Source organism: Trichosurus vulpecula, chromosome 6 (genome assembly GCF_011100635.1).
Source record: "Trichosurus vulpecula isolate mTriVul1 chromosome 6, mTriVul1.pri, whole genome shotgun sequence".
In the NCBI taxonomy this organism is placed as follows: Eukaryota; Metazoa; Chordata; class Mammalia; order Diprotodontia; family Phalangeridae; genus Trichosurus; species Trichosurus vulpecula.
This window is the reverse complement of record NC_050578.1, coordinates 269,304,281-269,317,245: the sequence shown is the minus strand read 5'-3', so window position 1 is coordinate 269,317,245 and position 12,965 is coordinate 269,304,281. Positions and strand designations below refer to the sequence as shown.

The 12,965-nt window shown below is 36.4% G+C and overlaps 1 pseudogene; it reads right to left on the bottom strand.

Annotated features, from left to right (window-relative positions):
- Nucleotides 1–8,504: 8,504 nt before the first annotated feature.
- Nucleotides 8,505–9,523, bottom strand: LOC118855179 (annotated as a pseudogene).
- Between the last annotated feature and the right edge of the window lie 3,442 nt (nt 9,524–12,965).

The following is a 12,965-nucleotide window of genomic DNA, read 5'->3' as shown; positions in this document are numbered from 1 at the left end:
TATACATTACTGACAAAGCCCAACAGCAAGAGATAGAAAGAGAAATTCCATTCAAAGTTACTGAAGGCACTATAAAATATCTGGGAGTCTATTTGCCAAGACAAACCCAGGGCCTATATGAACATAACTATGAAACACTTTTCACGCGAATAAAATCAGATCTAAATAAATGGATAAATATCAGTTGCTCATGGTTAGGCCGAGCTAATATAATAAAAATGACAATTCTACCTAAATTAATCTATCTATTCAGTGCCATACCAATCGAACTACCAAAAAATTTTTTTACTGAGCTGGACAAAATAATAACAAAATTCATTTGGAAAAACAAGAGGTCTAGAGTATCTAGGATATCAATGAAAAGACATGCTAGAGATGGTGGCTTAGCCACACCAGATATTAAACTGTACTACACAGCAGCAGTCATCAAAACTGCCTGGTACTGGTTAAGAAACAGGGGTGTGGATCAGTGGAATAGGATAGGTACACAAATAGGTGAAATCAACAAGTTTAGCAATCTACTCTTTGATAAACCCAAAGAGGCCAGTTTCTGGGCTAATAATTCACTATTTCACAAAAACTGTTGGGAAAATTGGAAAATGGTAGGGCAAAAACTGGGCATAGACCAATATCTTACACCATATACCAAAATAAAGTCAAAATGGGTTCATGATTTAGGAGTAAAAGGTGATACTCTAAGTAATTTGGGAAAGCAAGGAATAGTTTACTTATCAGATTTGTGGAAAAGTAAAGAATTCATGACCCAACAAGAGATAGAGAGCATTACAAAATGCAAAATGGATAATTTTGATTATGTCAAATTGAAATGTTTTTGTACAAAAAAAGCCAATGCAACAAGAATTAGGAGGGTAGCAGAAAATTGGGAGAAAATCTTTGCAACTAGTATCTCTGATAAAGGCCTCATCTCTAAAATATACAGGGAGCTGAGCCAAATATATAGGAATACAAGCCATTCCCCAATTGAGAAATGGTCAAAGGATATGAACAGACAGTTTTCAGAGGAAGAAATTAAAGCTATCTACAGACATATGGAAAAATGCTCTGGATCGCTGCTGATTAGAGAAATGCAAATCAAAACAACTCTTAGATACCACATCTCTCCTGTCAGATTGGCTAAAATAACAAATCAGGAGAATGATAAATGCTGGAAAGGATGTGGGGAAATTGGAACATTGTTGCATTGCTGGTGGAGTTGTGAGCTGATCCAGCCATTTTGGAGGGCGGTTTGGAACTATGCCCTAAGGGCTATAGAAATGTTCATACCCTTTGACCCAGCAATACCACTTCTAGGGTTGTATCCCAAAGAAATCACGCAAGCGGGAAAAGGACCCATATGTACAAGAATATTTATAGCGGCTCTCTTTGTGGTAGCCAAGAATTGGAAATCAAAGGGATGCCCATCAATTGGGGAATGGCTGAACAAACTGTGGTACATGAAGGTAATGGAATACTATTGTGCCATAAGAAATGGGGATGATGCAGACTTCATAACAACCTGGAAAAAGCTTCACGACATAATGCTGAGTGAGCGGAGCAGAGCCAGGAGAACGTTGTGCACAGCCACAGATATATGGATTCCGTTAGGACCAACCCTGACAAACTGCGCTTTTCTCAGCAACCTAAGGGGCAAGGACAACTCCAGGGGACTCACGATGGAGAATGCTGTCTTCATCGAGACAAAGAACTGCGAAGTTTGAATACAGAATGAGGCACACTACATGCTCACCTTTTCTGCTTCTCTTTTGTTTTTGTTTTTGGGTTTTGTTTTTTTTGTTTGTTTTTTTTTTGTTTTTTTTTTTTTTTTGGTTCTGTTTCTTCTTTCTCATGATTCATTCCATTGGTCAAAATTCTTCTCCACAACTTGACTAGTGCATAAATTAATTCAATGCGAAGATATACATGACAGTTATATGAGACTTCATGCCGTCTTGGGGAGGGAGGGGGGAAGGAGGGGAGAAAAACTGGAACTCAAATCTATGTAGAACCGTCCGTGGTAAACTAAAAATAAAAATAAAAAAAAATTAGATTGGAGCAAGTGGAAGCTAGAGACTTTATGAGAAATCAGGATATTATAAAACAGAACCAAAGGAATGAAAAAATGGAAGACAATGTGAAATATCTCCTTGGAAAAACCACTGACCTGGAAAATAGATCCAGGAGAGATAATTTAAAAATTATTGGACTACCTGAAAGCCATGATCAAAAAAAGAGCCTAGATACCATCTTTCAAGAAATTATCAAGGAGAACTGCCCTGAAATTGTAGAGCCACAGGGCAAAATAGAAATGGAAAGAATCCATCGATCGCCTCCTCAAATAGATCCCAAAAAGAAATCTCCTAGGAATATTGTCGCTAAATTCCAGAGCTCCCAGATCAAGGAGAAAATACTGCAAGCAGCCAGAAAGAAACAATTTGAGTATTGTGGAAACCCAATCATAATAACCCAAGATCTAGCAGCTTCTACATTAAGAGATTGAAGGGCATGGAATGCGATATTCTGGAGGTCAATGGAGCTAGGATTAAAACCTAGAATCACCTACCCAGCAAAACTGAGTATCATGTTCCAAGGCAAAATATGGAGTTTCAATAAAATAGAGGACTTTCAAGCTTTCTCAGTGAAAAGACCAGAACTGAATAGAAAATTTGACTTTCAAACACAAGAATCACGAGAAGCATGAAAAGGTAATCAAGAAACAGAAATTGCAAGGGACTTACTAAAGTTGAACTGTTTTGTTTACATTCCTACATGGAAAGATGATGAGTATGATTCATGAGACCTCAGTATTAGGGTAGTTGAAGGGAATATGCATATATATATATATGTTTATGTTTATGTATATATGTAAGTGAATGTGTATGTATGTATATATCTATGTGTATATGTATGTATGTGTATGTATGTGTATATATATGTGTTTATATATATATATATACGTGTATATGTGTATATATATATATGTAAAAGAGAGAGAGTAGACACAGGGTGAGTTGAAGATGAAGGGAAGGTATCTAAAAGAAATAAAATGAAATTAAGGGATGAGAGAGCAACATACTGAGAGAGGGAGATAGGGAGAGATAGAATGGTGTGGATTATCTCGCATAAAGGTAGCAAGAGGAAGCAGTTCTGTGGGAGGAGGGGAGAGGGCAGGTGAGGGGGAATGAGTGAACCTTGCTCTCATCAGATTTGGCCTAAGGAGGGAATACCATACATACCCAATTGGGAATCTTACCCCACAGGAAAGAAGAGGGAGGAAGAAAAAAAAATAAAAGGGGGGGATGATGGAGGGGAGGGCATATGGGGGTGGAGGTAATCAAAACAAACACTTTGGAAAGGGGACAGGGGCAAGGGAGAAAATTCAATAAAGCAGGATGGGTTGGGAAGGAGCAAAATGTAGTTAGCCTTTCACAACATGAGTATTGTGGAAGGGTTATACATAATGATACATTTGTGGCCTAGGTTGAATTGCTTGACTTCTTAGGGAGGGTGGGTGGGAAGGGAAGAGGGGAGAGAATTTGGAACTCAAAGGTTTAAAATCAGATGTTCAAAAAAAAGTTTTTGGCATGCAACTAAAAAATAAGACACATAGGCAATGTGGTGTAGAAATTTATCTTGCCCTACAAGAAAGGAAGGGAAAAGGGGATGAGAGGGGAGGGGGGTGATAGAGGGGAGGGCTGACTGGAGAACAGGGCAACCAGAATATATGCCATCTTGGAGTGGGGGGGGAGGGTAGAAATGGGGAGAAAATTTGTAATTCAAACTGTTGTGAAAATCAATGCTGAAAACCAAATATGTTAAATAAATTTAAATTAAAAAAAAGGAATTAAATAAAAAAATAATAATCTTAAAAAAGAGTATTTTTTTAATTAGAATTAGAAAACATAATGAAATTCACCTGTAAAAACAAACAAAAAGCAATATCAAAGGAAATAATAAAAATAAATTGTGAAGGAAGGAAGTTAAACAGTACCTGATATTAAATTGCATTTTGAGGCAGTAATTACCAAAACTATCTGCCACTGCTAGGAATTATAAAGATAGATCAATAGAATAGAACAGACATACAATTTACAGAAGACAATAAAATAACCTTGTATATGCTAAGTGTGAAGACTTAACATGTTGAGATGAGAATTCACTATTTGGTAAAAAAAAAAAAAAAAAAAAAAAAAAACCATTGTTGAGAAAATTGGAAAACAGTGTGGTAGAAACTACTCATTGGCCAATGTCTCATAGCACTTACCAAGATAAGATCAAAATGGATACATGACCTTGATATAAAGATTTTAAAAGAAAATTAGAAGAACATTAAACATATTACTTATCAGATTTATGCATAGATGAAGAATTTATGAATAGATAAGAGAGAGAGCAAAGTTAGGTATAAAATGGATAATTTTGATTACATCAAATTAAAAGGTTTTGTACTAATAAAATGAATATAGCTAAGATTAGAAAGAAAGCTAAAAATGTGGGGAAAAGTTTTATAGTGGGTTTCTCACATAAAGGTCTTGTATCTAAGTTTTTAAAGAATTTCGTCAAATCTGTAAGAATATGAGTTAGTCTTCAAGTGATAAATAGTCAAAGGGTATGAACAGGGAATTTTCCAAAGAAGAAATCAAAATAATTTATAGTCCTGTAAAACACTCTAAGTCTTATTGATTACTGAAATGAAGATTAAAACAACCTTGAGATAACATTTGAATCTTCCAGATAGGCTAAAATGTTAGAAGGGCAAAGTAACAAAAGTTGGAGAGGATGTGGAAAAATTGAGACCATAATTCGTTGTTACTGGAATTGTAAAATGATCCAACCATTTTGGAGAGCAGTCTGGAATTATGCCCAAAGAGTTATTAAACTACCTATACCCTTTCACCCAGCAACACCACTACTTGTTCTATTTCCAAAAAGGATTAGGGAAAAAGATAAAGAATCTGCATTTCTAATAGATTTATAGGAGCTCTCTTTGTGTTGGCAAAGAACTGGAAACTGAGGGGATCCCCCTAAAACGGAGAATAATTGAATAACCCTTGGTATAGGATTTTGATGGATTTTTGCTCTGCTATTAGAAATGATGAGCTCAGTGATTTTAGAAAACATGGAAAGACTTGCACGAAATAATAAAGAGTAAAATGAGCAGAACCAAGATAACGTTGTACACAGTAACAGCAGTAGTGTTTTAAGAATGACTGTGAGTGAATAAGTTATTTTTTCTATTACAAAGACCAAAATTAACTGTAAAGGACATACGAAGACAGTATTTGCATCCACTGAAAGGAACTTTAAATAGAAGTATTCATAGAACAATTTATATATATAAATATACATATATATATATACATATATATATATATATTTATATATATATATATACTTGTATCTTTTGTGTCTAATAGTAGCCATCTCTAAGGCAGAAAGGACAGAAGAAAAAAGGGAAAAAGAAATTTGCATTATAATTTTGTGGTATTTTTGAAAGCAATAACAAATGGTGCATAATATATTTTCAGTTTCAAGTGCAATCATCCTTTTTATTGTACTATGTTATGGAAATGCTTGTTTATTCCATAAACAAAAAATAAGATTCTTTTAAAATGCCAAATACCATTCAACTCAACAACACTTACTAGTAAGAATAGTAAGAGGAGTTGTGCTAGAAATGCTATTTTCAAAAGTACTTTAAAATTTGTGTGTGTGTGTGTGTGTGTGTGTGTGTGTGTGTGTGTGTGTGTGTGTGGCAAGCACAGAGTCACATAACTAGTAAGTGTCAAGTGTTTGAGGCTGGATTTGAAGTCTGGTCCTCCTGACTCCACAGCTGGTACGCTCTCCAATGTGCCACTTAGCTGCCCCTCGTTACCTATTTTTGATTTTTTTTTCCTTCTAAAGTTTTGAGTTCCTAAGTCTCTCCCTCTTTCTCACCTCTAGTCCCACCTACACATACTAAATCAAGTAAAAACATTTTCATATTCATTCATATTGGCTGTATGTTTTGGTCTCTTTGGTGACAAACAAGACCAAAACATACAGCCAGAAGAAGTCAACAAAGCCAAAGAGCTTACACCAAAACCCTCCAAGAAAAACAAGAACTGGTCTCAGGCCATGGAAGAGCTCACAAAGGATTTGGAAAAGTAAGTTAGAGAAGTAGGGAAAAATTGGGAAAAGAAATGAGAATGATGTGACAAAACCATGAAAAACAAGTCAATGGCTTGCTAAAGGAGACCCAAAAAATACTGAAAAAATATTGAAGAAAGCAACACCTTAAAAAATAGACTGACTGAAATGGCAAAAGAGCTCCAAAAGCCGATGAGGAAAAGAATGCCTTGAAAGGCAGAATTAGACAAATGGAAAAGGACGTCCAAAACACCACTGAAGAAAATTCTACCTTAAAAATTAGATTGGAGCAAGTGGAAGCTAGAGACTTTATGAGAAATCAAGACATTATAAAACCAAAGGAATGAAAAAGTGGAAGACAATGTGAAATATCTCACTGGAAAAACCACTGACCTGGAAAATAGATGCAGGAATGAGAATTTAAAATTTATTGGACTGCCTGAAAGCCATGATCTCATTGAAAAAACCACTGATGTCCAGAATAGATCCAGGAGAGATAATTTAAAAATTATTGCACCACCTGAAATTCATGATTAAAAAAAGAGCCTAGATTTCATCTTTCAAGAAATTATCAAGGAGAACTGCCCTGATATTCTAGAGCCAGAGGGTAAAATAGAAATTGAAAGAATCCGCAGATCGCCTCCTCAAAAAGATCCCAAAAAGAAAATGCCTAGGAATATTGTCGCTAAATTCCAGAGCTCCCAGATCAAGGAGAAAATACTGCAAGCAGCCAGAAAGAAACAATTTGAGTATTGTGGAAACACAATCAGAATTACACAAGATCTGGCAGCTTCTACATTTAAGGATCAAAGGACTTGGAATACAATATTGCCTAGACCAGTGGAGCTTGGATTAAAACCAAGAATCACCTGCCCAGCAAAACGGAGTATCATGCTCCAAGGCAAAACAGACTTTTCAATACAATAGAGGACTTTCAAGATTTCTCAGTGAAAAGACCAGAGCTGAATAGAAAATCTCACTTTCAAACACAAGAATCAAGAGAACCGTGAAAAGGTAAACAAGAAAAAGAAATCATAAGGGACTTACTAAAGTTGAACTGTTTTGTTTACATTCCTACAAGGAAAGATGAGGTGTATGATTCATGAGACACCAATATTAGGGTACCTGAAGGGAATATGCATACACACACACACACACACACACACATATATGTGTGTGTGTATATATGTATATGTATATGTGTATGTGTATATGTATATATACACATATGTGTGTATGTATATATGTGTATATATACACACATATGTGTGTATGTATATATGTGTATATATACACACATATGTGTGTATGTATATATGTGTGTATGTATGTGTGTGTGTGTGTGTGTGTGTGTGTATGTATATGTATATAGGCAGAGGGCACAGGGTGAGTTGAATTTGAAGTGATGATTTCCAAAAAAATAAAATCAAATTAAGGGATGAGAGAGGAATATATTGAGAGAGGGAGAGAGGGAGAGATAGAATGGGGTAAATTATCTTACATAAAAGTAGCAAGAAAAAGCAGTTCTGTAGGAAGGGAAGAGGGGGTAGTTGAGGGGGAATGAGTTAATCTTGTTCTCATCAGATTTGACCTGAGGAGGGAATACCATACACACTCAATTGGGATGTTACCCCACAGGAAAGAAGGAAGAAGAAGATAAAAAGTGGGGATGATAGAAGGGAGGGCAGATAGGGAAAAGAGATAATAAAAAACAAACACTTTCAAAAAGGGACAGGGTCAAGGGAGAAAATTCAATAAAGTGGGATAGGTTAGGAAGGAGCAAAATATAGTTAGTCTTTCACAACATGAGTATTGCGTAAAACATGGTTTTATGTAATAATACACATGTGGCCTATTTTGAATTGCTTGCCTTCTTGGGGAGGGGGGGTGAGAAGGGAAGTGGGGAGAGAATTTGGACCTCTGAGTTTTAAAAACAGATGTTCAAAAAAAAACTTTTTGCATGCATCTAGGAAATCAGATACACAGGAAATGGGGCATAGAAATTTATCTTGCCCCACAAGAAAGTAAGGGAAAAGGGGATGGGAGGGGAGTGGGGTGACAGACGGGAGGGCTGACTGCGGAATGGGGTAACCAGAAGTGGGGGGAGGGTAGAAATGGGGAGAAAATTCATAATTCAAACTCTTGTGATAATCAATGTTGAAAACTAAATATATTAAATAAATTAAATTAAAAATAATGAGTTTGTGGGAATAGATAACAACTAAGGTCCTTCATGCTTTCAAATAGCAAAGACTACAATAAACATAAAGGAGGTAACTGAGCCTCCTTTTATTGTAAGACATTTAATAAATGCATTTAAACAGGCCACATGTCAATATAACATATAGTTTTAAAACTGGAGATATAGAATGATTTATCTACCCCGAAAAAAAGGGTTTTTTTAATTTTTTGAAAAGAATACTATAATGAAGAATACATATACAATTTTCCTTCCTTTTCAACACTGTAACTTCTATTAAGGAAACCCATATTCGATCTAGCACTTTCTTCAAGGCATCTTTCACATCTTTGTTCCTGAATCTGTAGATCATGGGTATTGCCACAGTGCAGATCACAGACACAATCTTACACCTCTGCAGATAGTAGCCAGTACTAAGATGGGAATAATGAAGAGCATGGAGCCATAGTACATTGTCACAGCTGACACGTGAGAGCCACAAGTGGAGAAGGCTTTAAGTCTGCCCTGGATGGAGTGAATCTGCAACATGGCAGCAATGATTAAGAGGTAGGAGGCCAGTATGAGCACAGTGGGAATAATAACATTGGCAGCTAGGAGGAAATAGAGCACAGCCTGGCAACTGTCCTTCACATCACATGCCAGTTTCATGAGGTGGAGCAAGTCACAAAAGAAGTCATCAATAACATTATCCCCACAGACAGTCAAGGTGAACATTTCACTTGTGAGGATAATGGAGCTAGTGAATCCTCCAATATAAGAAGCTGCTACCAAATAGGAAGATAATCTTGGACAGACAGCCTGAGTGTGGGGCCATGGCTTAGAGATGGCCATATAGCGGTCATATGCCATAGTGGCCAATAGGTAACATTCACTACATGCCTGCACAGCTGAGAAGGAGAACTGAGCTAGACAACCAGCAAAAAAATTCTCTTGTCCTCAGAGACATATTTCAACATGATTTGGGGGGTATGAACAGTGGAATACCAGAGATCAAGAAAAGACAGGTTCCCAATGAAGAAACACATGGCTATGTAGAGCCGTGAATCTGTACAAATTAATGTAATCAGAGTAATATTCCCTACCACAGTTACAGCATACATTAGAAGGAACACAACAAAGAGGAGCAGCTGTATCACAGGTTCTGTGGTAAAAACCCATCAGAATGAGCTCAGTTACAGTGTGATTAACTTTCTCCATAGCTGCAAAGAGTGTAAAAGGGGGCTGTGGAATTCCTAGGAATTAATATTTTTTCAAAACGGAATGTTTGCTTTGGTATATAATAAGATCCCTGACAAAGGTCATTTTCAGGAAGTTGTATGATCACTTATGGGGACTGTGATGTCTTCCAACTCTTCAGCTCTGTGATGCTATGGCTCCATCTATATGTGAAAGAGAAAAAAAGACTGGCTTAGAACAATCATGGCCAATGCTTTGAAAAGGAAATTGCAAATTACTTCAGGACCTGAAGCAGAAGATGAAGGAAGAAATAAAAAGAAAATAGTTAACAAGGCAAAGTGAACTAATTAATAAGAGGTAATGGGAACAGTTAAAGTTTAAACTAAAATTGATGGAGTGGACTGGTGAGTGGTGAAAATCAGTAATTTTGTGATTTGTGCCAGGCTGAAGGAAAAATGGAGCATGGCTACTGAGTTGTTGACCCTAAAGAAAGAAAGTTAAGTGGGGATATGAAGTTATTGAGAGATGATAATTCACTAGGGTACACATATAAAAATCCATAAATTATTATTTTAAAAGCTAAAATTATCTGGATGTTGGAGTGGAAAAATAGTGCAGAGAGGAGAAAGAGATGGGAAAAGATTTAAATAGAGGAAAAATACTTAATTTTTTCCTTAAGAGGAAGAGTGAAAATGCTCAGAAGAGGAGGAAGCTGCTTGTGCTCCAAACAATGATACTGTACAGATATAGAAGCAAACAGAATGGTTCGAGAGTGTTTTGTAGTAGTTGTTGATTCATTATCAAAAACATTGAGACAGCTATTTTTGTTCTTGTAAAAGCAATAGAAAAGTCTGCTTTTATCCAAGGCAGAGCAAAGAATCTCCTAAGACCTGTCAACATGGAAAACAACTAGCTAATTCTAATGATTCATGTGGGCACAAATGATATTTCATTAGGAAGTCTTGGGCAAATATTTTGGGTCCATCTGGACAGACTGTTTTCCTCACTCCTTCCTAATAAAATCAAAATGTAGAAAAGAGAAGAATCAATTTGAGAAACAAAGAGCTGGCTAAGAAGTCTTTCAAGCTTACAAAACAGGTGTGACCCTTGGTTCCTCATTCCCTCTCATTCCCCCATATCCAATCTGTTGCCAAAGTCTGTCAATTTTACCTTCATTATATCTCACATACACCCCCTTCTCTCCTACAACACTGCCACCGCTCTGGTACAGGCCCTCACCATCTCATCCTTCGAGTATTGCAATAGGCTGCTGATTGGTCTCCCTGGTACAAGTCTTTCCAACTCAAATCCACTCTCCACTCAGCAGTCAAATGGATTTTCTAAAAGCACAGGTCTGACCATGTCACCCCTCTCAATAAATTCAATCAACTCCAGAGGCTCCCTATCATCTGCAGGAGAAATTCTAAAATCTTCTATTTGGTAGTCAAAGCCTTTCATAACCTGGCCCCTACATCTCTAGTCTTCTAACACCTTATTCATCTCCAATTACACTTACTCCATGATACAGTGACACTGGCCTCCTTGTTGTTCTTCAAATACGAAATTCCATCTTGTGACTTGGCTAGTCTCTATATCTGGAACATTCCTCTCCTCTTCTCTGCCTCCTGGATTGAGACTGTCTTTTGCTTTTTTGTATATTCAATGCTGAGTTCAGCACATAGTAGATGCTCAATAAATGTTTATTGACTAACTGATTTCTGACAATGTAATTTGCATGATAGCTTAAAATATAAGGATGAAGAAATCCTGGCAAACAATAGAATATACTGAATATAGCCTGGCAAGAATGAATTTTCCGAGACTCATACAAATCCAATTAAATTGGCTTCAATTGATTAAGTATGGAGGAGGGAGATTTCTCACTATGTATATCACTCAAGTTAGTTACTACAGAATTACTACAAAAAACAAGGTACAGTAGTAAATTTCGTGTCCTTGATAGTCCATATGGAAAAAATCCAAATTGAAATATATATGTATATATTTTTTTCAATATACATATTGAATATATAATAATATGAATACTGAATATATATTGAAATATATACATATACACATGTATATGCACATGCATATATACATACACGTATATACATGTATATACACACATATATATACATACATATTATATATGTATATATACATATACATGTACATGTAATTTTACACAGTTTCCAAGAGCATACAGAGGTTAAGTTACTTGTCAGGGTTACATGTACAGAAAGATCTGAACTGGAGTTGGAAGACATGAGGTGGGGGAGATTAAATTATCATATAACTGTTAGTTTCCTTAAAACTACTCTGTCCTAAAATATGAGCATAGCTTGAGCTCTGTCTCAAATTACTTCTCTTTTGAACAAAAGGACCCAACAACTAAGACTATTAAAAGCATGTCTGACTATAGAGTGGTTTCTACACACTGTTTGAAATTTTAAGTATCTGTACATATATAGAGACCACAATTCACAAATGGCTATAAATCATTTATGGATTCTATATCTGTAAGCTGACGAAAACAAGTTCGATCAGTAGCTGATCACTCTCAATCTGCTTGCAGGATATATGTACATTAAAACTAGTAGATCTGGATGCTAATTCTTAGTGGATGGCAGAGAGTTAAGTTCCCTTTGTTTGTACCCATCTTTCCTCACTCCTTATTAGTAAATTAAAAATCTCTTAGTTAACTAGTCTGACTAAATTACAGTCTTCCCCTAAGGATTACTGACATGGGTGCTTGGCCAAATCTTTATGTAACTATGAGCCCGGGGAGGCTCTGGGCCTTTGACCAGAGTGTGAATATTGTTGTCCAGTTTCATATCTGAAGTTGCCCTACTGTGCGCTGCCCTTGGACTGAGGACAGTGGAGATCACACACTGAGATCTTTCCCCGTTGGATTCCGCGTTCTTCTCCCTGTGAATGCAATTAAGGTTTTGCTCGCTTTTGGGAGGTGCTACTCCTCTTCATTTGCCCTCTCACAATAATTATCCTTTCAATTAAATTATTTCCATGAGAAATCATATTTAAGAAACTTTTTGTGTGATTTAGCATTTCACTAAATACAATGTGAGAGGCAAGCAATCCAAAATGATATCATAAATGTATATTACTTTTCAGATAATGTGTTATGTGTTGGGGCTATAAAGATGCCAGAGTCACTGTCCCTGCTCTCAAGGAGCTTATATTCCCTTGTGAGGGAGAAGGATGAAGGATATGTACAGAAATTATATATATATATATATATATATATATAAATACACAAAAGATAAAAATGAGGAAAAACCCTTTTTGTGAGGAGGCGATAGTGCCTAGAGCATTAGGAAAGACTTCATGTAGAAGGTTCAGCAGAGTTCAGAGAAGAAAATAAAGAGAATATTCCAGGGCCTCAGCGGCCCAGTCCTGGCATGGGGAACAGCCCATTCAAAGGTGCAGAGATGAGAGGTTT